Source organism: Peromyscus maniculatus, chromosome 1 (genome assembly GCF_049852395.1).
Source record: "Peromyscus maniculatus bairdii isolate BWxNUB_F1_BW_parent chromosome 1, HU_Pman_BW_mat_3.1, whole genome shotgun sequence".
Taxonomy (NCBI): Eukaryota; Metazoa; Chordata; class Mammalia; order Rodentia; family Cricetidae; genus Peromyscus; species Peromyscus maniculatus.
The window spans coordinates 81300887-81326455 of record NC_134852.1 but is presented as its reverse complement, the minus strand read 5'-3'; positions in this window follow the sequence as shown (position 1 = coordinate 81326455).

The following is a 25569-nucleotide window of genomic DNA, read 5'->3' as shown; positions in this document are numbered from 1 at the left end:
AACTCTTTGTACCACGTCTATTCCTTTCCCATTATTTTTGCATTTTTCTTTCTTAAAGAGTCATGGCTACACTAGGTCATTTCTTCTTCTTTGATCCGTAGTACTCACTCCACTTCATAGAGCCGTCATAAGCATTCTTCTATTCAGTTACATGAAACTTCATTTTCTTAGTTGAATGTTTGGATTATAACAAATGCTTTGTTTAATACTCAATAAAAGTATGATACAATAGAACATAATTAAGTGATATTGAAGCAGTGTCTCATTTGAACTTAGTTTCTCATGCAAATTCTTGCCAGAAGTGGAAACTTTGAAGAGCAGCACATCTGGTTAATGAGCCTCTTTCCAACGATACTAGTTGAAAACGTTAATTCACTTGAATATTTCCAGTGAGAGAAGAAAATATGACTATAGTTTACAGACATGTTGTATTGGCAGCAAATCCCAGAAGTTAGCCAGGGTGTGTCAGGGTGCCTCCTCTTGTAGAAATCATGTCACCCAACCTGCTGGCTTAGACAATTCTCTGGACGTTAGTTCATGGAGATTCTCTGTTAGTTGAATTCAATGTGCAGGATAGGTCTCTTTTCTGCCATAGACCTGGATAGATATGTCTCAGAAAATTGCAGGCGTCGTAAGGGTCTTTTATGCCCTGTCTTGACACAGACTGCCATTTATTTGAAGTGTTCTGTGTGGGAACTCATGGTGATAGATAAGAACAGAGTGAATGGGGTTAGTAAATATTTTCCAGCTGAAGATTTCAAATCTAAAATGTTTCCAGTGCATGAAAACAAGCTCCAAGTTACAGAAAGAACACAGGCCATAGCAGTTTAAATCTCTAGGAGAGGAGGACATATATAAACCAGCTTTCTAATTGATGAGTGGGTGCTTTAGCTTGTAAAGAAAGTCAGGCATTTATGAAAACTTACACATTATGCTTCTGCATTCAATTTCAGTTTCATCATTGTTTATGGTTTCAGTTTTCACAAAACCAAATGGTTGCTTTTTTTCTTTCTCAAGAGTTTGAATGTCTGAGCAATTTTGGATGTTAAAAACTTCGTGTACCCAAATCAGTGAGCTAGTAAAATTAATATATTTACATCCCCATTAAACCCTTGGAAAGTTCATTTAAGATGGATGTTGGATGCAGGTCATTGGAGTTACTGAAACACCCAAACCAAACCCAAGTAAGCAAGCCCAGGCAACTCCGCAAACATACATTTATTTTTGAGCAAATGTGCCATACCTTATCTGTTTGCAGCAGTTTTTCTGAATTAACTCTTTACAAGAGCCTAATAGTAGATTAAAATGGTCCAGGATTAGATTCCAGAAAAGAGTGAACAGAAAACCTGGGAAGTGTAGAACCATGAGTAGTCTCACAAGTATAAAATCACGAGTAAAAGTTAATAACATTTCTGGAGATTAAACTTCAAACCCTTAAAACTATGATTTTTGTAAATAGTTAATTGAAGCCAGGAAAATCTATTAGTAGGCTCTCTGCCTAATAATTTGAATATTTTTATATTATTTATTTTGTATTTTGTATATCTTATATATTTATATTATATCTAAAGATTTTGATTTTTGCTTTGTTTTGTTTTTCAAGACAGGGTTTCTCTGTGTAGCCCTGGCTGTCCTGAAACTCATTCTGTAGACAAGGCTGGCCTCAAACTCACAGAGATCCACCTGCCTCTACCTCCCAAGTGCTGGGATTAAAGGCATGTGCTACCACCATCTGGTTTATATCTAATAATTTAAGAGATAAAAGAAAGTTGGACTAGAATGGTGGAAATGATTACCACTTGTCAGTATCTCAGTTTCTTTAGAGGTTAGATGATGGGGTTTCTACTACTGTCCTTGGCGAAGGTGTTAGGAGGGTACAGTTGTCTGTCCTGACATTAGTTGACACAGAGCACATTCCTATGGATAAAACTATTCTTCAGTAGAGCTGAGCACTAAAGACTCGTTGGTAAGTTCGTTTTCACGTGATAATAGACTGCTAGTTGGTAGACCTTTCAAGAAGTCTTTGCATTAAAAATACCAGTCTACAGAAATCAATGAACAAACAGCATTACAAAGAACCTAGAACGAACCATAGATACTGAAAATCTTTTTCAGCTTTCCTTGATCTCATTCCTCACCAGTTTCCTTTGCCAAGATGCCTGATGTTCCAGTAGGAAATTGGAAAGTTTAGTGAGTGAGCCATCATTTTGTTTCCATGCTAAGTAAGTTATGGAAATACAATACATGTGATCTTACATCAGGCAAAACTTATATAAAACTAGAATTGTGTGCTGAGGGATAGATAGGTGGATCTCATAGAAACCACAGAAGTGTGGAGAATTTCAATTAGCAATCAGAAATGAAGCCAAACAATTCTGACTTGGAAACTTTACAAATATGCTATATTACAAAGTTTCTGGAGAGAGAGAGAGAGAGAGAGAGAGAGAGAGAGAGAGAGAGAGAGAGAGAGAGAGAGAGCTCCCACAATGATACACACAGTTAAAGTTAGTTTTAAGTCTGTGTGGGGAGAAGTCTTTCTATTGAAGTATTTCCTTATTTCTATTACTCTGTACACAATCTTAAAACATTGTCTGATTCTTATTTTTCACACCTATCAATGAAGTTCCTCAGGTTTTTATATGGCGGTCTTCTCCAGTTTTGCACCGGAAAGATAAAAGTATCTTTATGGTTCTGTCTTCTAATATTCAAGCAGAAATTTTTCTTTATGAACTAAATAAAAAGGTAAAGATGTGCTGGGGGACAGGGGTCAAAAGGAGAATTCACACTTTATTGAGCACATACTATGTCACAGAATCTTCACAACATCGCCACTTAGGCTGAAACCAACATTCAGAAGGAAGCCACTTGTCAGAGGTCAGAAACTCAGTAGCTGAGCTGGGATCAGCATGCATCTACTACTTGGCTTTAATGTTCTTCTTATCAAGAATGTATTGCCTGTTAAAAAGGGCTGTGATTCTGCTTGAATTCCAGGGAACAGTAAAGCAAAATATACATACTTTCTTTTCTACTGATTAGATGGTCAAACCTTGAATTTACCTTTTTAATTGGTTCACAGTGACCTTGAGGAGAGTGAATAGTGATTGCTCCTGTATGTACTCTAGAACTTTCTTTCACAGCTGTTAATCTCAATCCTGGAAACCAGTGTGGCTGCCTCCCCCTTTGTCCCCATGGCTCCATTTCTATAGGCTGGCGTGGAACTCACTATGCAGCCTAGACTAGTCTTTTTAGCCTAAGAAGATAAGACATTTGATCCTCCTTCCTCAACCTCCCGAGTTCTTAAAGGTGTATCATCACAACTGATCTGAAACACATTTACGAAGTTAATGTTCTTAACAGTAAGGGCCAAGCAGATCTTAAAACATAATTTCTATGAACAGGAGACTAATATAATTAACAAGAAGTCATTGAAACACAACCTTTCCATCATTCAGCTTTCTCTGTGGGTAGACTTCTGTCTAAGAACAGCTAATATTTACATTTTTATTATATTTTTTATTATTTAAAATGACTTTTAAATTTAAATACATTTCGCTCATATTCTTTCCCTCCCCCAAGTCCTTCCAGTTCTTTTCCTCCTCCCTACCCACACAACTTTAAGTTATTTCTAAAAAGAACAAAAACCAAAACAAAACAAAAATAAACAAAAGCCCAATACCAAAACAAAACCCCTCAAACAAAGAAGACAAAATAAAACAGAACAACAACAAGAAACACATCAAATAAAAGCACACCCCAAAAGCTATGGAGTCCATTATTTGTTGGTCAACTACTCCTGTACATGAGGTCTGCCTTGAACTGATTGATATACCCAGTGTCACTCCATCGGAGAAAACTGATTTTCTCCTCTCCCAGCAGGTGTAAACGACAGCTTAGCCATTAACTTTTACCCTAGAGGCTAGATTTTCTTTCATTCATTCATTCATTCATTCATTCATTCATTCATTCATTCATTTATTCATTCAAAATATAACAATAAAATATAATAAGATAAAACAAAACTATCACATCTAAGTTGGACAAGACCAACCAAAAGATAGAAAAGAGCCCAAGACAAGGGCTAAGAGTCAAAGAACCACACTCATTAGCACACTAAGGAATACCATATAAGAAGCTAAACTGGAAGCCATAATACATAGGCTAAGGACCTGGTACAGACCCATGAGGGCCCTGGGCATGCTGCTTCAGTCTCTGTGAGTTGCTAATATGACTTTCAAGGGGGGAAAAGTCTGAAAGCAAACAAAGATGATGGACTCCATCATTGATTTCCACTTAAAATCAACATTTGCAACACAGAAACATTAAGGGCTTCACCCTGGCTGTGCGAGAATCTGCAAGCCCAGTGAATAAAACCAAGCTAGGCACATGCAGAAGAAGAAAATCTGTTTTCTCTTGAGGGCACTGCTTCAATAGCTTTTTCACAGAGCCTCCTGCTGGATTCCCCCCCCACACACACACTGGAGGCCACCTGTAAGAATATGGGACCTTTAGACTAGGGCAAACAGCCAGCACACACTGCATTCTGAGCGCCACTAAGTCAGAAATGATTTTTCTGAAGTGCACACCTGTACGTTAGGAATGGCAACCAGGCTCTCAACTCATTTTGTTCTGAAGCTCCGCCTCAGCTCCCCTCCTCTCTCTCCAAACCCTGCCCCTTTCAGAAAGCCCGCCAAGTGGCGGCTCCTCCCCCGGAGCTGCTCAATATCCAGGCTACAGGATTTAAGCACTGGTCCATAGACCTGTCATGTGATTTTTCCTCTTCTCCCGAGATCACCTGGGAATGCTTTGCTCAGATTAAACCTGGTCCTTTACCTTTTAATTCGGGTTGATTTGGCTTACTGTGTCAGTGGAGAAACCTAGTACCAGGGATTCAGAACTACTTATCACATTTCACATAGGCTGCTCCAAAGTGGTGGATGGTAATGACTTTGGAGTGTTTTGTCTTTAACAGTAAGCCAGAGTCTTGACTATGCAATTGACTGCAACTACATAAATTGCTATTTGGAATGAATCTTAATATATACACTTGTGTATATGAATGAATACAGCTAGCTGCACTTTCCCCATATGATCATGATTGTTAACATTCCACCCATTTTAAGTGAGCAAATTTGAATAAAATGGCTGCGTAATACATTCCATGTTAACATCAGCAATTTAAAAAGCCCAAGGATTAAAAGTTAATTCCATCCTTTTAATTCAAGGGACATATAAATGGCATTCTGGGTAGAGCCAACTCCTCTTTCATCCGTCCTTTCATGCTGCCTCCTCACTAATTCTTGGTTGTTCAAATGCTACCTACATAATAAAAGCCTTGAGTTAATTTACTAAGATTTTACACCAGTGCAAATGAAAGAAAGGAAAGTGCTAAACAAGGCAATTAGCACTCTGTTTAGTGCACTCCCAAAATAAATGTAGGCAATTTACAATTTGGCAAATGGTACTCTATCCAGATCCAACTCATTTATGCCTAAGGGGGTGGTACAGTTCATTAGGGGGAAAAAGTGTTTATATATATTATGCTATTGAGGCCCAACCCATTTTGTTCTTCAGCAACAGATGTGACTCCTCCCGAGGTTTATTAGTGTTTCTTGCAGAAAAATGCCAAACTATTATGCTTTCAAATAAATGGTCCAAAAAAGAATGCCTTCTACTATTGAGTCCTAGTAGCCAGCTTTTTACAAGATGGGGGTGTGTAAGTGTGAACGGGAGATGATTTACGAACTTATAGTGGTGGGGTGGGGCCTCTTTCGTGGCTGGAAGCGTGCATTTCAGTCTGATTCCAGTTGCTGGGATCTGCTGGAAGTGTGTACTTGAAGTACTGCTGACTGCTTCTTAATTGACAGGGAGGTTGCTCCAAGCCTTTCATGTTTATTCTTGTAAGCCTCTTATCAGCGCAAAAATAATAGATGTTGTTAATGCGGAAGCACAACCAACATTAATATTTAAGATGCTCCAATGATAAAGGTTAAACATGTGTTTACATTGCTTTTGAACAAAGAGCTTTACAAAATAGTTTGGAAACATAATGATGGTACAAACGTGGAATCATTTCACCCCATGTTGAAGCTTCTCATTCTTTGGGATTTACTCTTTGTTTTAGGAAGATGTAGTTCTCATAGGCCACACTCATATACCATTCTCATCTGGAATTTATATTCCTGTTGGAAAGGACATTTTTTAAATGACATCTACAGAAGGGAGGTGCAATAAAACCCCCAGTTTCTCTTGTGTTCTGTTTATTTCTGAGTCTGTATAGTTCCATTCAGTGGAGAAAAAAAAAAAAAAAAAAAAAAAAAAAAGACAAGGCAAAGTAAAAGCATTCTTTTGTGCCCTCTAGCTGCTAGAAGCACAAACAGAAAATACAATTCTCTCATGATTAAATTCACCTAATCTAAGGTGGAGGGGGCAAAGCCCATAATTCCTATGGACTAAACGTCTTTTTTCTTTATATAAGAAAACATACCCAGATAAATAAAAGTTTACCCTTCACTGTGCCTTCGTTTTCATGAGACAAAGCAAAGCAATAATTCATGAGGGGCTCTCAGAAAATTAAACTGGGACACCACTTCTGCAGAGCAGCTAATTAATATGACACACATAGTTCGAACTGGGCATTGCTTGAGTATTGATCACTCCTCTTTATTTTTAATGGACATTGAGTAGGGATCTCAGTTTGTTTTAGGAACATTGCAACTGCTTTTGGCTTTTGTGAGGAAGGTAGGAAGGAGTATGCAAGTTAATGAAAATGAACAGGTCCCGAGGGCCTTCTGGATATGGAACCTTCCTCTTTCAGGTCACCCCTAAAGACAATGTTGATTTTGGGGAGATAGTCTTGACAGCAGTTGGAGTTACAGCCCTTTGTATCCAGGTTATAGTTCAAATGCTAAAAAAAACAAAGTGCATCGTGTGACTCCCTTCTAATGTGGAGACTGTTCTGTGTAGGTGAATAGAATTTTAGGAAGATTCTTCCAGAGGGAAAATCTGGAATGCCCTCTTGGCTGCACAATTCATGTGTGAGGAAGAAAAGTCTCACAACTTGGAGCATGTCAGCTATTCCAGATTGTGTGTATGTGAGAGAGAGAGTGAGTTTGAAATATGCAGAATTTACACATAACAACAGCATTATCCATATTTCCTAAAAAAAAAAAAAAAAAAAAAAAAATGCTTCCAGAAGAGCCCTGCATTCTCTATGCATCCTGGAGAAAGAGAGAGAGAGAGAGTGTGTGTGTGTGTGTAGGGGGAGGGATGCCTGGGGGTGAGAAGGAAGTTGAGCTATTTAATGATTCAAGGGAATCTACGAGAATGCTCTCCCCCTTCCTTCCCTTAAGTGAAGGCACAGTTCAGAGGACTCAGCTGAGGAGCCTCACAGCCATTCCCAGCAATTCCCGGTACGTGGTGAGTTCATCTGAAAGGGCTCAGTCTCAACAGATGTTCTAAGTGGCGCCTCCTGAGCTGCTCTTGTGTGCTGGAGAAATACAGAAATCAAGCTAAATCAAATTAGGCAGTGGAGTAAGAAAATAAAGGTCAGGTCCACCAGCATCCGAGGCAACAGCCTAAGCCAATATGGCCATCTTCAGTCAGGGACTAATTAAGGGCTGATTGTCCTTCTTGGTGAAACCTCAAAAATGCATGGTGGTGAATTATTAAAAACAACAACAAAAAATAATGCAAAATTTCCACTCCCTGCAGCATGTCAGATGAAAAGATAGGGAGACATAATATCCAACGGAACTGTGCTTGTCGGACACAGATAGCCCCTAAATCCCCAGCTCTCTTTGTTTTGATTACAATTTTTCATCCTTGAAAGGGAGCAGGGAAGAAACTCTAAGCCTGTCTTGTGTTACAGCTCCCTTACCTTTGTCTGCCTATCTCAGCTGGTATTTAATTGGTCAGCAATAGGAGGGAAGTCTCCTTTGAGGTAATGAATATTGACTGTTTATGTTGAAATGTCACTGTGAAAAGAAAGCCCAGCACCAAAGAGGGAGAACCCAGTGTGAGAGTCTCCGACACAAAGGAGGCACCAGAGAAACCAGGCGCTGAAAGGCAAAGCAGCTGAAATTCAAAGAGCTCACGAAGCAGAAGTGGCCCACATGTGTGGGAATTTTAAGCTTGCAGTTGACAGGTGAAAAAGTCATTATTGTTACCTGCTAGAACCACATGTAATTTCATGTTTTCTCTCAAACAGCCTTGGAGGCCACGATGCATGGCAATGCTTTTCATTCAGAAACCATGCTCATCTTTTCAGGGAATAATTTCCACTCTGTGAGAAGGAAGTAAACCTCACCATTCCTGGCTACAGGGCTCCTAAATGGTAGGAAGAGCAGAGAGCCAGATGCTGCTGTACACAGACTGCAAGTAGCTAGGTCCTGCGTTTCCAAACAGATCTGCTGGGCTGTTGAAGTTTTTTGGTGGTGGCAATTAGAGATTTTCAGGTAAACAAGGAAAGGGAAGGAGCCCATTGTCGCAGGCCAAGTGCGGTGTGCTAATGAGCTTTGCTGGGTTGAACATATTATCAGTTAATAATTTGGGATATTACTTTCAGTGTTTCTTGGCCATTTGAAAGTGGCTGTGAGCTGACAGCTGATACTAGCTTGTTAACCCTCTCTGTTCTGGTCAAACCCTTGAGCATTTACATTTTTTTTTTTTTTTTTTTGTGGGTAAGCTTTGTCTTGTTCACCCATGATGGATTTTATGTCACTTCCTGAATTGGACTTTCCTTTTTAATATTTTCCCCAGATGGCAACCAGCTGGATGGGTGATATCAGGGAAAAAAAATTAAAGAAAAGAAAATGAAGCAGACAGAGAATGCCTATGCGATTTTGACTCACAATAATTTGTAAGTTAAGGGTCATCACAAGTACTTTACTTCTTGCATATTTATTATGAGAAAGAAAAGGAATGAACCAAATGTATAGCCACAAAACTACTGCCACTCATGGGACAAATAAAGAGAGTAGGAAATGGAAATAAACAGAAAAACTTAGATTTCTGGTTCCTATAAATGGGGAGTTGTATTTATTGTTCAATTTTACTGTTCTCATGCTTCAATTGACACATTTGAACTCTATCATACTTAGGACTCCATCACCCCAAATTTCTGAGGCAAGAACTTCATACCTTTCTCTTTGGATCGAAAATGCTGAAGAGTTTGCTGTTTTTATTTCCCAACCATTCATTGATGGCTTTTAAAAACCTGATAAATAAAGGATGACATGTGTAGTCATACCCTGGGTCAGGCTGGAGCCCTAACCTGTGACACTCACCTATATCGAACTAACAAGCAGCATGCCCCATGGAGAGTGATACTTCTTCATTAGCAAGCTCCATTTCACCTTTAAAAACCCTGGGCTTCCCGTTTGCATTAAGTGAGATTGAGATGTCTTAGGTCTCCCAATGACATTTAGGAATCCTCCAAGACAAAAAAATAAAAAGAAGAAGAAGAAGAGTCATTACTTCTCCAGTTCACCTGCAAAGAAGATTTCATTAAAAGAGGGAGCAAAATGAAACCCTGTCAACTTGTTAGGGCCCAAAAGGTAATTCTGCCATCAGCTCTGAAGAGGGAGGGTGATACACAACCCTATCATTACTGACACGAGAGAACCTGCTGGTGTCAAAGGTGCTGTCGCCAGAAAAGTTCAGGTGTTGCTAAATTCATTAATGTGTCATTTTGAAAGGATGTGATGTCATTCTGGTGTCTGCAGGGATAAAAACTGGAATCCACCTGCTCCTGTCAACACACTATCATCTTAATTTCGTTTGCTCTGTCCCCTGTTTGCCATCTGTAAGAGGTTAAGGGCCATGGGCGATGACGTCTTAAAAGGCTACTAATATTTGACATATCATTTCAATCTGCCTTTTCATCACCATCCCCTACCACCGAAGATTATTCCATGTTGTTCAATCAACACGACTTTGATATTTTGCTTGTGTGGATTTTGCTAATGAGAGCAGTAGACAGAAGGGTCCCTTCTACTCCCCTTGTTTTCGTTATTAAAGATAAACACACTCACTTTTCTTCATGAAGTTATGTGATCCCATATAACCACAACAAGTTTGGATAGGAATTTGACATTGAGATCTCCTGATACTGGAGAAATTCTCTCAGTCTTCACTGGCAAACCCTTCCTTGGTTAAACTTTTTTTAATTTAATTTTACAATTAATTTATAATATAAATCACTTTATAAAGACTCCTACAATAAACAGCATGTAAATGGATGGTATGCATTTGTTGTGGTGAATAACAATATTTGATATCTTACTGCTCAATTTATATCAGAAAATATTAAGGCAGATATTGTAAAGAGAACAAATACTAACTAAATTAGTCATTGTACGAAGACCACAAAACACATTTGCCAGTGATGAAACATTTCTTTTTCTACAGATATTCTCTATAAGTGATGTTTTTAAAAGACAAATCACATTCTAACAACTTAAAATTTTAAACATGAAGTATGTCATCAGTTTAATGAATGTTTAATTATTATGTTGATAATCTCATAAAAAAAGTAAAATCACTTTTTATACCTTGATCCAATTCAGTATTTATTTCTAAACTTTGGTTTAAAGAAGGAGATGATGTGTTTTTAAACTTTCTTCTAGAAAATTTCAGTGGCCACATGACAAGGAGAAAAGTGTCAAGTACTTTTTCTAAATAAAATTACAGACTACCTGTTATTGGAACAGCTTTCATGTTCTTTGGACTTGGGTTCTAATCATTGAGATTTTATTTTTCTTGTTTGAACATTGCACTTAGGAAACACACCATGTTGTAGTTATCATGTCCTTGATAGCTAAGCTGCATAGTCAGTGTCACAGAAAGGAAAATGAGCCTTAAATAGGATTGTATGCACATTACTGGAAAACACAGCCTCTTGTTAATTATCTTCATATATCCCCAGATTATATGTCTGAACTTCCCATCTAATTCTACTCCCTCCTGATACCCAGTTTACTGTGCAAGTAAAAGCACTTTCCTGATGCACAGAAAACAGATATTTTACTGAAGATAAATCTTGCCTTTTCTATTTTCATTTAAAATTCATTTTCTGCCTTGAGCAGTCAAGTCTTTTTTAAAAGGGAATTTTCCTTAGTTCTGAAATCAAAAACAAAACAAAACAAAACCAAAACAACAACAACAAAAACCCCAACACAAAACAAAACAGAATAGCAAATTGTCAGCCTTTTATACTCAGGCAATCCACATATGTGTTAAGCCAGTTTGAGATTTAAAACGGCCACTAGTGATCTGCCTAAGCCCATGTGTGCGCACGGTCACATTAATGAGTTCCACACCCAGGTGCTTTGATGTTTTTATTGTGGTCTTAGATCAAGATGTGATTTCCAGCCCCAGTTTTGAGACTCCATTCTGGGATTCCGAGCGCTCATACATCCACGGATAGGCAGGCTCCCCCGCGCAGGAGGAGCAGAACATATCACAACTTGAGCTGGGGGGAATCACAGTCAGCAGCTGTTGTGGGAACCAGGGCCGGGCGGGTTTGCCTTCATTGATATATGGAGCACTTAACCTAGTGAGAAGCTCAGAGGTGGCGGGAAGGCTCCCCCTGGACGAGTTTTTCAAGTTGATCTGGTGGTTGTATTGTCGACTCTCAGGGTAGTAGGCAGGGGGCACACACTCTGGACTTTCACTTGCAGGGAGAAAGAAAATCAATCTTCGTGCCCCAAAGATGGGAGTGCTGATGCGGAAAGTCACGGAGGCATTGGAGCCTTGTAAGGAAGCCTCTCAGGAAATGCCTTTAGGCTTCTAGCAAGATCCTGGACTGCATCACAGCCCTCGTGAGATGCAGGGGAGTTCACATATAAATAGAAAGGGTGTTTATGGGCCTTGCCCCTGAGATGCTGTGCTTTTCTGATCAAGAGAGAGGAAAACCCAACTGAAATTGTGGCTGTATCTGTGGACTGGAAAAACAAATATAATTGAAATGCTTTATTCCTCACCAGACTGCAGCCTCTACCTTAGGGGGAAAAAATCATGCACAGATTACTCCCAATAATTTTCTATAAAGGCTGTTGTAACTGTTTTTAAAAGTATCCAACTCCACAGACGTGTTTTCTGCTTTGGTTTAAGAGTCTCTTATTTGGTACTAAGGACTGTTCCTTGTGACACAATGCCTTTCAAACTGAAGATTACATTAAAAAAAAAAAACATTTGGTAGCTAAAATCATTTGAAAATATTCTAGATTACACACCCTAATGTAGTCAGTGGCTGAATTGCTGCTACTACTTGGGAAGGCATTGCATGGACTGAAAGGAGCCATTTTAATGAAGTGGTCATTTTCAGACCAAGAATAAAGGGCGCCAGAGCTGGCTGTGGTAGCATTCAATGTAAAGCGATGCTGGCCTTGTTGCTGAATTCCTTGCCCTTTGAAAGCCCCACCATTGTTCTGCGAGAAGAACAAGAAGATGTAGATGGAGCACCTGGCCGCCCCAGAGCTCCATGGTTTGGGTAGAACTGCCTTGTGTTCCTTTGTCACTGTTCATATAAAATCCGCCACAGTTGTCTTCCGATCCCACTGGCTGCACCTCTTCACCGCGAAACTGTTTGTTCAGGCCATGAAAAGAGGTGACGGTCTCTTTGAATTTTTTTTTTTCCACTACACTCAGAATTTTCAAAATCCTTTCATTTACTCAGTTGCTTTGCATTAAGAAGGACAGATGGGAGGAAAAAAAAATCCTGTTTTCACATTCTTTTCCATTCTTATTAACTGTTTCTATTGTCTTAACTTGAGAAGTACCATGAACATGTTTTCCGATGATGTAAAGAGAACCCTCTCCCCCCAAACACACACACCTCCTTCAGCAGGATAGAAAATTTAACCGTGGCAGCTTTGGAAGGTTCTTTTTCTTCCGCTGCAACACTACTCCTGGCAGAAGACCTAGGAGGATGTTTGACCCCCCACCCCCCATGGAAGAGAAACCTGAGTTCTTGGGTCAGGAGGAGAGAAGCAGATAATATTTTATATTGGCAGAATAGTCTCTGTTTCAACTTCTGTCTTTAAATTATTATTTAGGGCTGAAGAGAGAGAGAGAGAGAGAGAGAGAGAGAGAGAGAGAGAGAGAGAGAGAGAGAGAGAGAGAGAGAGAATATCAAACATTGTAAAAAGCAGGGCATAGATGCAGATGTGCCTAAGTCCAGCATCGCTGGGGTATGGGGTGCAGAGACTACCTGAGCCCAGGAACTGTCCTGTCGTCCAAACTGAAGTGGGGAGCTTCTGGTTCAATGAAAGAGCCTGTTTCTGGACAATAACGCAGAGGCATAAGGGAAGATACCCTCTCTTGGTCTCTTCCTCTGGATCACTCATGCACGCACACAGGGACCCACATACTCATGTACATATTCCAGCTCCCTCTCAACTTTACACACACTAAAACAAAACAAAACGAATGAAGTATCTTCCTTAGACCTGCTCTCAGCAGACCATAGGCAAGAAGTGAGTCCCCAGAAAACTGTGAGATGGAGTCAGGACTCCCTGACCCAGAATGTCGAGGTACCTGCCTTGGTTGCTTAACACTGCTTCATGGGCTGAATATAAAATCCCTGACTTTAAATTGTTCAGCTGAGAACCACTATAGCAGCTGCAGTTCTTTTCTCCCTTAGTGGAAAAAGGTGAGCAGCTTCTGATGATTTGTTCATACGAAATGGAGCAACTTGGCAAAAAGTGGCAGGACAGCCCTGGGCGTTTCCGTACATCAGTTGCCCACACTCACAGTTTATCAAGTTACAAGGAGTAACGGGCATGCACCTTTAGAACACATTCATTGTCAACACAATGCTATGCTCCTGATGTTAGCTTTGAGGAGGAAATTTTGACATTTAAAAGAATCTCCCACGCTTTTTTTTAAAAAAGCACATGAATATCTACAAGTATTGATCTGAAATGAGTGTAATGAATAATTGATAATGAAATATTCTTTGTCCTTTGGTTTTTAAAGCAGCTTGCTTCTCTCTCTTTCTCAAAAAATCATGGTTAGACAACCATAAAGCCATATTTTTCCTTCTATCATCTTACAGCCATACCTTATTTTTAGAAAAGTGTGTTATTTGCAAAGGCTGTTTGAAGTTGAGGAGGAAAAAGCAAACAATAATGTATACTTACCAAAATGGAAACATGCTGTGGATGTTCTACTTTTAGGGGAAAATATAGCTTGAGATTTGAGGGGAAAATCCAAACAGGTTACATAATTTGTTGTAATAATTCTGTTTTCTTTGGTATATGTGTGTTCACTGCACAGAATCATTTAAACATATCTGTTCCCTTGAGTAAAATAGGGATTTTATTTGTTGAAAGTAATAATTCCAACTGAAAATATAGTCTTGTGTAATGAGAGCAAAATGAACAGGTGCACCCAGCATCTTTCACAGTACGCCTGAGAAGGGGGCGGCCCGTCAATGTGCTAAATATTCTCAAACCTCACCAGGAGTCGGGCTTTAATTGATCGTGATTCTAGGTCATTTTGGGAATGTCTATCAATATTTTCACAAAGGGGTGAAGTGTCCCACCCTTTCTTCCTCTCGCTCTTGGACTCTTCAGCACAGATTTGTAGAAATCAATGCCTTTTTTTTTTTCTTGGAAAAGACATCGACTAATTTCATTAGACTTTTCATGTGGCTGCAAGTGGGCTTTGATGAAAGGAATCTCTTCCCCACCTCTTTGTCTGTCTCTGTGTCTTCCACATGGAGTATGCCATTTCAGTTATGTTGAGTTTGGGTGTTTCAGAATTCTGCTAGTTTCTTGTTTGTGATAGAAATGATGATAAGAAGAAAGGAAGGAACTATTGGGTCTGGAGGTCGTTACTTTTGGAACACTGTAACCTTGGTGGGATTTTTCACCACCTTCCATAATTCTTAGTTTATTTTTATTCCTTGGGTTCACAGAAATGGCATATACAATGGCAACTTATGAAACACGTTTAGTAGCACACCGAATTCACATGTCCTAACAATCCAACAGCTGTTCTGAAGTCTCCTCATTGCTCTTAGCCTCCTCATTGCCTTTAAGAAAACATCATCCATCAATCAAAAGGACATTATAGTTTTTTTTCATTGAATAGGTTTCCTAAAGGACCAAACATGAATTTGATTTATATTGTTCAAAAATGCATCCTCTTATGAAGTTTCTACCTATCTCTGCTCCAGGGAGACCTAATGGAGTTGCATACAAAGGACACAAGAGTTTTGGGATGGTTGCATAATTTAGGTTCAAACCAAGTCTGTGAATCTGGGCAAGTCACTTCTTCAGTATTCTTTCAGGTGCCAAAGAGTTACAATGAGTGTGATAGTAATAGATATTCTTCTGAAAGGTAACTGAGAGTTGCTTTGCTAGGCCTGGTACCCCCACACTAGTGAATCGTTAGGTACCCCCTTGCTGGTGAATCAATCATGTCTTTTCTTTTCTCCCTGGCTTATAACAGTATCATTTAAAACATTCTCTAATATCTCCCACCAAATGCAAATATGAATAATAAATGCAGTTGGCACCCCTCATCTGTAGGTCCTTCATTGTCAAATTCAACTAACCCCATCAAAAATGCTTTTTAAAAAACTTGGGAAAAACAGGGGAGTATTTTAACTGCAGAGGGCGGGGTGGTAGGGAAATACAAAGGTAGAGATGAGGGAGGAAGGATAAATAACATCAAGGATGTGTGAATAAACCACAGGCAAGCACATTGCTTTATGTTTACTTAAAGTATATATATGTCACATATGTGTGTGTGTGTGTGTGTGTACAATACATGTACATAAGTAATTGAAATGAAGTTTTGCAATTTGAGATGATAATACTCCCCTTCCAGAGCCACAGACTACCTGACAAAACCCCAGTGCCAGGCACAAGAAACCTCCCAAAACAATGTAGCTGTTGCCATTGGCCTGTGTTACTTCCAAGAACACGACGGGGAGACCCTGTTGTTCAAGGTACACACACTTTGGACACAAGGCTTGAAAGAATTGAGGGGCACTAACCTGGAAGCCCCCTCTTTGAGGACTAACTCTCATAGTATCTGAAGGCACTGTGAAAGTTCCCTAGGAAGAAAAAACAATCAATAATCCTATTCACCTGTGGTGCCTATGAATCACAAGAATGACCAGCATGACAAAATATTTCCAAGGGTGCAATATTGATATTTATATCTTTGGAGTGACCAATAACCATCTAAATGGACATAAGGCCCACTCAGTAGGAGGGAATTGATGCCTAGTATTGTAAATATGCCTGGTTAGGTACTGGGTCCAAAGTAGAACACACTACTGACACTTTCATAAATCCTTAGAATTTCTATCTTGATTCTATAAACTTATCCTTTTATGCAAAGATAAGTGTCTCTCTCACTACTCATCAAAACAGCTTCTTTTTGTTCAGAGACCCTTGCAGAAAGCCATAACTAGTCAAAATGCAGAGAATAACTGATCATAGGATGTCCACACCCAGTTAACACATCCACAACACAGTTTATACCCAGTGTTCAGAGGGGATCACAGAAGAGGGAGTGAGAAGATAAGAGGCAGAGAACAAGGGCTTTTGCTGTGAGATATTGTCTTCTGTATGCTAGGAGAGCGACACCCATAAAATCTCAACATGTTTGCCTAGAAAGACAAACACAATGACATCCAGTTGACATCCAGAATAGATGGGGGAAATCTCACAAAGGTCCTCTCATAGATGAAAAGTTACAGTTAACTAATGGCTGCTAAGAGAAAAATGTCAGTCTTCCCCAGGGACCAGGCCCTGCTCCCCACCCCACACCCCATAGGTTAGATTCTATCTCTAAGACAATAGATGATTTTTCTCAGACCCTGAGCCATACTAGGGACATACTGAAGAAAACTTGCTTTCTAGCAATGGATTGAACTAAAAAAAAAATTTCTGGGTTTGAGGAGTAGGGTGGCTACGTTAAGGGTTTCAAAAGTTCAATTTAAAAGGCATGTTCACAGTTGAACTAAGTCTAAGCATATCCTATCTATCTATCTATCTATCTATCTATCTATCTATCTATCTATCTATCTATCGATCTATCTATATTTATATATATATATATATATATATATATATATATATATATATATATATATTAGGACTATATAGATATCTATAGAAGGACTCCTTGGACTGTCCCTACTCTCCTTTCTCTTGAGAGGTTTTTATGTAACCCCAGTATATAGCTCTATAATATAGACATATGAGCTTAATATTTACTGATAGTAAGTAATAAAGAAAGTCTTTGATCTACATATGATTTTATCATTTACCACGACAAAAGTACATTTACATAATAATGAGATGGATGTACTCGTTCATTTTTATATAAAAAATTAAATCTTGGATGAATATTTGATACCAAAACATGTAAAGCATCTTCAGTGTGTTCTTCAGAGTTGATTGATGTTTTGATTTTGTTCTCATCAATTCTGAGAACACTGCTTTGCATAAGTATGTAGTACTAAATGCAGAAGTATGTCTAGAACTATTTCAGAAATTATTGAAAATTCTGCCCTAATCTCATGTCAAAACTCATCTAATGTTATTTTTTAATAAACTCAAGTCAGCAGCTCAAACATAAAATTTTAATTTCAAACTTGCTAACTGAACACAATCCAGAGATATATATTAATTTGATACTTAGATACTGAGGAATGATAATCAGAAAATACGAAAAGGACTTATTTTGCATAATAAATCCATTATGAGCAGGAAATTTTGTATGCATATTAAGACACAGCAGTTCATAGCACACAACAGTCCTGAGTTTGAATGAATGTGTCATACACCACATAATGGCATGTGCAGGACCAACTGTGCCTGCTCTGTGTTCAGAACCTATGATGCAATATGTGTGAGCTTTGCCAGAACACCATAGATTCTTCAGAAATCCCTGAACTGATTTTTGGTTATTGTCTGTTGCCAAGTGTTTTGCAATTTGAGCCTTCAGTTATTGGACCCTATATGAGGCTGTGAGCTGCAGGTAAAGATGTTATAATGTAAGTGATGAACTTAATACATCACTGAAGTTTAGAAATTATCATAGTATACAATTAAGACATGTATGGGGCTCTTCAGCCCAAAATGTTTCAATTTACATTTTAAACTATGATAGGGTGGGGACTTCCACATTTTCTTAAGTAATATCTGTGCTTGTATGGTCACTGTCTTTATCCATGTTTTTCAAATCTTGATAATAAACTTGGAGATTGCTACTTGGTAGAGTAATTTTTATGTTAAGTAAAATGAGATCTAAGTATTAGTCTTTCTCAAAATGTGTGGACTTCACTATGTTACTCTTTACTAAGGTAGAAATTTTTTATTGTCATATGTTAATTCCATTATCGTTAATGGATTGATTGGCCTGATGTGGGCAGGGATGCATCTTATATTAAGAATTTTGTTACTGGGTTACAGTTGTGATGAAAATGAAGCAGTTAAAATTCAATAGTGGTATTTTCACCATGTCTATGGCCTGTGCTTGATGTATTATGTGCATGGAAGTTTGAACATCAAACATTAACATTTTTTTTTCTTAGCTGTCTGCCCTAACAGAAGCAAGTCCTTAGCACACAAAGGCCACATCTCACAGACAATTGTTTGAATAATTCTCCCTGGGTCCATTCCTCAAGGGTTTTGGCCTTGACTCCCAGTGTTCACAGCATTAAGAGGGTTAAAGGTTCTGGCACGGTGAATTTATTGTTGACATCTCATAGTCCTTAAAGGCAGGATCACTAATGGGTGACCTTGGGGTTCGACCATTCCAGACCCAAGAAGATCAAGTCTCACCCTTCTCCTGCAAGTGCAGTGACCCCTCTATTCTCACTCTCCATGGCCTAACCTTTAACTCACTGATCTTTGACCAAAGTATTAAGCAAACACCTGCTTGGGGCTGTGGTCAAAGACTGTGGATGTGAAGACCTACCATCATTTCATGTGAATAAGCTGTGGTAATAATAATGAAATATAGAGCATATCTGTGGACATGCTTACAGTAAGTAATTATATTGTTACTGACCACATGCAGCCCAGATTCTGTAACAACCCTTATATACGCTGAATCAATGCTAATCAAGTTGACCAGAGCATTAAATGAATTGTCAGTGGACACACTGAGGCTTCTATGATTTGCATTAACACTGAGAACAGTGCAGCAATATTTATCCACTATTACTACAAGAGATCAAGTCTGAAATTAAGTTTAGAATGTCTTAGATCTACCATTGACACTAATGCAGCATTCATTAATGTTTAACAGGGGTACCAGGAATCATTTAAATGATTAGATGAAAAAATACATGATGAAGACAGCTGAGATGAATTTTGTACTTTGGGGGAAAGAGGGAGAATGCGAGACTGAAAGCTACTCTAAACACTCGATTGCTATTTGAAAGAAAAAGCAGCGGAATGATTTATGCCACCCTACCTGTTTTTATTCATGTTTTGTAGTATCAGGTTTACCTGTTATGCTGGAGCATCCTAAAATATGAAATTATAGAAACAGAAGTGAGTGTAAAAGAGCTAAGACCAAAGGAGTGTTTTATTTTTTACTGTGAAGACTGATGTATCGTTCTGTATTACCAACCTGGTATCTTTATTAGGAGATGTTAAGGCTCATCTTCCTAAGTTAAAATAAAAGTTAGAGACATGAAAATAAATAAAACCAAGTAATCCAGATTAACAATTGCTAATCAAAATATTTTATAAATGACACACCTCTTGCGTCAGACTTTACTCCCTTATTAGAGGTTTTTAATTAATTTGTAGTTCTGTTTTTAGCAAGCACATGCTATACACAGCTCTAAGGAAGAAGTCCCTTCCAGATACTCACCATGAAAACACAATCATTTGACATGTAGAAGGCACTGTTGACTTCACTATGTATGTACATCCACTTCCAGGTCAGTACGCTCACAACTTTGAATGAACTAATTTGTAGTACTGCCTGTGGTGGTGGTCTATCAAATCCAGCTTCTTTTCTAAATTAAAATTCACAATGTTTTCACCAATATGTATTGACTTTTTTCTTATTTCCACTTTGATTCAGGTTGACTTTGTTTTTCATCTTTTCTTTTAATAGGTTTTACAAAGCAGACCCAACACTTAAAAAAACTCAGTTGTCATCTCCTATCTCAACCGTATTCCTCAGGAGGCTGTATTTCACAGCGCCCGTCTGCCACTTCCACAGCCTCTCTGCAGTTCAGACCCATTGCTCTAGGTACACTGGCTGAAGCAGAAATGATTTGCATGTTCATTCTCCAGATGAGAACACAGAAACAGGAACCACTCACCTGGTCTGTGGCAGAGCTGTGATTGACATTCCCTCGGTCTGATCCTCAACGCCTTTCTTGTGAACACAGTGCTAACTGCCTTGCAAGCCAAGTGATGTATCCATTTAAAAGCCACACAACTTGACTTCTTCCTCTGCTGTGCTTCCTTGTCTGTCACTGCCAAAGATTTAGTTAGGTGTATGTCAACTTCCCCTACCATTTTCTGAGATCAAGGACAAAACTACTCTTATCATTATTTCTCCCAATCACTTAACTTAGTTCCTGGCATTCAGCAACCATCTTAAATACATATGAATAATAAAATAAAATTAAAGAGTCCACAATGTATAAAATAAGCCAGGCTTCGTGGATCATGCCCATAATCCTAGCACTGAAAAGGCTGAGCCATGATGATTGTCCGGACTTCAAGGCCCCCTTGTACTACATCAAGAATTTCAGGCCAGTCTCAGCTATCCTGTGGGTCTCTGTCTCAAAGACAAATGAACAAAAGTAAATTAACTTACTTAATTAAATAAGTAAGTTATATCTGATAAGTATTTGTCCATATGACTGTGATATCTAGGTCTGTAAAATAAAAGTATTTAATGGAAAGCCTTCCCCTTAAAGAAACATCATGGTCTCTTTACCAGTAACCCTGGAAATGCAAAATCCCAGCTTTGGTTGATCTAGATGGATATTTTGGGTATGTGCCTGATTCTTCTTCTAGCAAGGACATTGTCTATCACAACCAGGATAAAGATATTTATATGGACCTTTTCATTGTGGTACCCAAATGAAGTAATCTGAAAGCCTGACATTCTCATGCACAAAACATAGATGCCAAATATGTTAACTTGCTTAATTAGAAGGGACCACACACGTGTGATTAGATGACAAAGTCAAGAATCATTTTTTTTTTTCTTGATAAATTTTAGGAAAACTCAGGGGAAACTTCTTCAGCTTACTCAGCCTATTTCTAAGCTCTGCATCATAGGTCCTGAATTCACATGTAAAAAATCCGCAACAATTATAGCATTGATATGGAAGTCTCAGAAGGCTTGAGGAAAGATGAGGCAGGGAGATAAAAGTTCCATTCATGAATGTCCTTTTGTTGGAGGTGGTGGGTAAGCCATGGTGTCTGTCACTCCACAGGAATTCAGGAAGCAGAATTATGACTGGAAACATGAAAAGTTATATGTAGGAGTGGAAATGGGCTTGCTGACAACTCTACTTTATTGGAATCTATGGGAATAATTTCAGAAGGACATCTTTTTGTACCGAGTGACACAGCAATTTCTTTTGTCCTTGAATGTGTTCCATAGTGAAATGACATAAGCAATTCAGCAGGAAAAATAATGTGGGGAAATGAATTGACTGATTCAGTAGAAGCCCAAGACAGGCTCAGTTAAAACTATCCTGGTTAGACACCAGTGTGGTTTGTTCTCCAGAAGGAAAGAAATATAGGTATAGGGTTGTGAATGGAAGAAAGTATTAGGAACTATTGCTTATTCCAAGCAGCTTCAGAAACACAAAGGGTTCAGGATTTTCAAATTAGAAATTAAAAAGAAAAAAAAAAGAGATCAACCATTGAAAGCCTCTTTAATGGCTACTTGTGTATCTGCATACGTAGACGTGCATATGAAATCTTTAAAAGAATCATAGCACGTTTTCAAAAGAGAAATCCAAAGCTGTGTGAATGATTTGAAAAGAGCATTCCTGAATGGAAAATGCGCATCAGTCAAAAGCATCAATAAATATGTCTTTTTCATATGCAAATGGAAATTTCTAAAGTAAAGGAGGCATTGTTTTATAAATAGTGAGATAATATTCTTGAAAAAGGTTACCCATGATTACATAAGTTATCTCCTTCATAAAGAAATTTAGAACTCACAATTGATCTTTTCATTAAAATGGGCTTCCCATCCCAACTCACACTGAAAGCCAAACTCTGAATTTTAATTAGAGATAATAAATAATTATATCACTTAGGAAACCGAAACTACTAATGACCGGTGGTCCCACACTGCTGTATTTAATGAGTGGAAAGTGATACGCAAATCATATTAAAGGCAACAAGAGGTAGGTGGGAGACTGGCAATAAATGTAGATAAATTCTAAATGTAACCAGATCTAAAAGGAAGCATGTATAGGACCAGTCAAAGATCTTGGCTTCCTGAGAGCTCATCTCCTTCTGTTGAGATGATTATAACATTCTCCACTCCTCCATTAAGGTGCTTAGTGTTTTAATTTTCATTGTTGAAAGTGAAGAGAGAGTGGTGTGAATATTAACATCTTCTTGTAAGAAAGATAAAACTTATTTTCTCCCCTGTTTTCATTGTCCGACTGCCCTCCTCCCTCTTTTCTTAAAGAAGGCACGTTGACATTTCAAGAGAAATTACTACCCCAGAGTCAAGGGCAGAAACACTGGAGAGACAGCCTTCCCCAACCTATACAGCCCAGAGGGACCAGCTGACGCAGAGACTCAAGCCATTAGAGCTGGGACTGAGGCTGACACTGACCTATGCCGCCACTCGGCATTGTCCCGCCATCTGCACAAATGTGAACTTTGCCTCCCAAACTTGGCTTCTCAATTAACATGTCCAGCTGGGGGAGAATTCCGTCATTTCCCTAATATCCTTATTGCCATTGGCCTGACATATTAATATTAAAAATATATGTGCACAGATCAAGGATTTTTCTCAAGCACTTCTGTTTTTATTGCAGATAACAGGCAGGAGGTGAAGGCAGATACAATATAATTTGAAAAGCATAACCCTGATTAGGCGCTGATTGGAACGCTGTTATACCTTACATTTAAAACCTTTTTATTATTAGAACTAGCTGTCAAAACCAGGCTCCGAATCACATATGAAATAGATGCAAGGGCATGTGACGCCTTGCTACTTCCGTGCAAATAAATTTATAGTTCAAAGTGCCATTTTCTTTGAATGTGTCCTTAAGGATCAGACAACTGTCATGTGCATTGCTGAGGTGTTTGTAAAGATGTGTCGTCAGGCTTTAATTTGTTCTCTTTTAATGGACACTCATCATCATTCTCAGTTACTGTTCATTTCAATGTGTTATACATTGACATGGTAAAGAAAAACATGATAGACCCATCGTTTCATCCTAAATGGACAATATTTGTGAAGGCAAGGAACTGGAGCAAGTCATTACCTTTAACCTCAGGAAACAAGGGCATGAACAGGGCAGTTAGTACAGTATATATTCATATAACATCAGAGTTATCAGCAGCCACTTCAAATCTCTTGGATGAGAATTTGTCTTCCACAGACCTGCTTACCGGGTTCAAGCCCTGCCTCCTCCCAATCAGTCTTGAGTGGGTTATTTATCATTTCATCATTTTTCTTATCTTTAGAAAGGAGCAGGTCCCAGCTTAGTATCCCTCAGAAGAGTCCCACAAAACCACATGTAGGAAGATTCCAGATGAAAGGTGACCCCCCTCAGTCATGTTAGCTGCCATTTTGGTATTTAGTTCTGTTTAACACTAACACAATAATTTTGAATGTCTCAGAAACACTTGTCATGAGACTCCCTAGCTTCTGTAGCCAGTCTCTGAAACAGCTTTATCATGGAGAAAACGTCTTTGCTCTTGCCCATTTCTTACCCACACCTCTGTATCACAAAGAACCAAGTGGTGCTCTTCTACCAACCTTCCTGAAAAGGCTTGGTGGTCACCCAAAGCAAGCTTTGAAATGTCTTTTGTAGGCAGATTGCCAAGGCTACTCAACATCTACCACATAGATGGCAATTTTCTACCACTGAAACTTGCCCAGCCCACCTTGGATCCTCAGTGGACTTTGTCCACAAACTGGACTGAATTTAGCAGCAATGCTTGAATGATGCGTGAATGGTGGCTACGGCTCTGGTTTTGCTTCTGGCTTGAGCTAGATTAATATCTTGTCACTACCAATTCACATCTGTTTGACTTTAGGCACAGGTTAATGTTCTGAGCTGCAAACTCCTGGTTGGTCAAGCATAGGGGGTGGGAGGTAGGCACTGCTTTCTTCTTTGCACGATTGCCAGGAAGGTGCAATAGGTCAGTAGGTGGGAGAGTGGGAGACTGTCTTCTGAGAGCTGTGACTGGGTGTCACATGCTTATCATCATTTGAGGCTAAAGGCTCTTCCACCTCTTTGGAGCTAGGGTGCAGTTGTTATCTTTTGTCTTAGTGAAGACAGGACACACAAAACATAAACTTGCAGGAGATACTGACCTTCAAGGGCAGCCCTTTGTGGAACAGTAAGAAAGTCCAGGAAAAACTGTAGAAGGACACTTGCTCATAATGAGATTCTGAACCTATTCTAGGTCTGACTCAACAACAGATACCAGCATTCCAGCACTGGTCAATGATGTCACACACTAACAACTTTTCAGAGTCAAGGAACCAGAAGCTAAAGTGCCAGCTTACCCAGTTAAGTAGTCATCGATAGACCTCCAAACCTGGGTTTTAATGATCTAGTGGTAGAGGAACACAAACAAGCAGGCCTACCTAGCAAGGGTAAGGCTGAGTGGAAGACATACAGCCAGATGGAAAAACAATGGAGTTTGGGAGAGAAGCTACTAAGGAATTTGCAAGAAAGACAAGCAGGAAGTGGAGGCTACCAATATCCTGAATCAGGATTTTGTGTTATGTGCTCCAGCTCACACTTGCTGATTTCTTCTAATTCTTTGTGGAATGGTGGAAGACTCTATTGGTTCCTTAACTGAGGGAATAAGATGGAACAGAGACCCACGACTGGTCAATATGGGAAGAATGAGAGGCTGCGGGGTGTTCATCTTTATGTGGAACATTTACGTTACACCCCCTCCCTACAAGTCTCAGGGATCATTGCCCAAGGAGGAGTGCCAGATTCTAAAAGTCAGGGATAGCAGCCATCTGCAGTGAAACAGGATTTGCCAGGATGAAAGGCCTTTCCACATAGGAACTCATAGTGGTTGTGAGTACACACTCCAAACCTATGCAAAATCAAAGCAGCCCAAATCTCAGCATGGAAGTGGGAGGAGTTTAGGAAGCCTCACTCCTAGCTGAGGAGCTGTTGGTAACTGGTGGCTGCTGGTGGAAAGAGAGTTAGTTTTTCTTTTGGAATGTGTTCCTGGGGAGGTTAACATGCCCCAGCAGATGGTCCTATACCCTGGCCCCTACAAGCAGCACGAAATGGAATCCGCAAGTTTAGAGAACAAAGTATATAAAGTTGGGAGGGGGGAAGTGGTAGGGACTTAGGGGGGAGAACTGGAGTGGGGAGAATGGGGGTGGATT